Raw genomic sequence first — 482 nt, 5'->3', positions numbered from 1 at the left:
ATCAGACAAATTAGATTTTAAACTAAAGTCTGTAGTTAGAGACACAGAAGGACACTGTATCATTCTTAAAGGGTCTATCCAACAAGAAGATCTAACAATTGTAAATATCTATGCCCCCAACATGGGAGCAGCCATCTACATAAGCCAACTGTTAACCAAAATAAACAGTCATATTGATAACAATAGGTTATTTGTAGGAGACCTCAATACTCCACTCTCAGCAATGGATAGATCATCTAAGCAGAAAATCAACAAGGAAACAAGAGCTTTGAATGATACACTGGACCAGATGGACCTCATAGATATATACAGAACATCCCACCCTAAAACAACAGAATACTCATTCTTCTCAAGCGCACATGGAACTTTCTCCAGAATAGACCACATACTGGGTCACAAATCAGGTCTCAACCGATACCAAAAGATTGAGATTATTCCCTGCATATTCTCAGACCACAATGCTTTAAAACTAGAACTCAATC

Source organism: Leptonychotes weddellii, chromosome 3 (assembly GCF_054177405.1).
Source record: "Leptonychotes weddellii isolate Sample4059 chromosome 3, ASM5417740v2, whole genome shotgun sequence".
Classification (NCBI taxonomy): domain Eukaryota; kingdom Metazoa; phylum Chordata; class Mammalia; order Carnivora; family Phocidae; genus Leptonychotes; species Leptonychotes weddellii.
Note: the sequence above shows the minus strand (reverse complement) of the source record.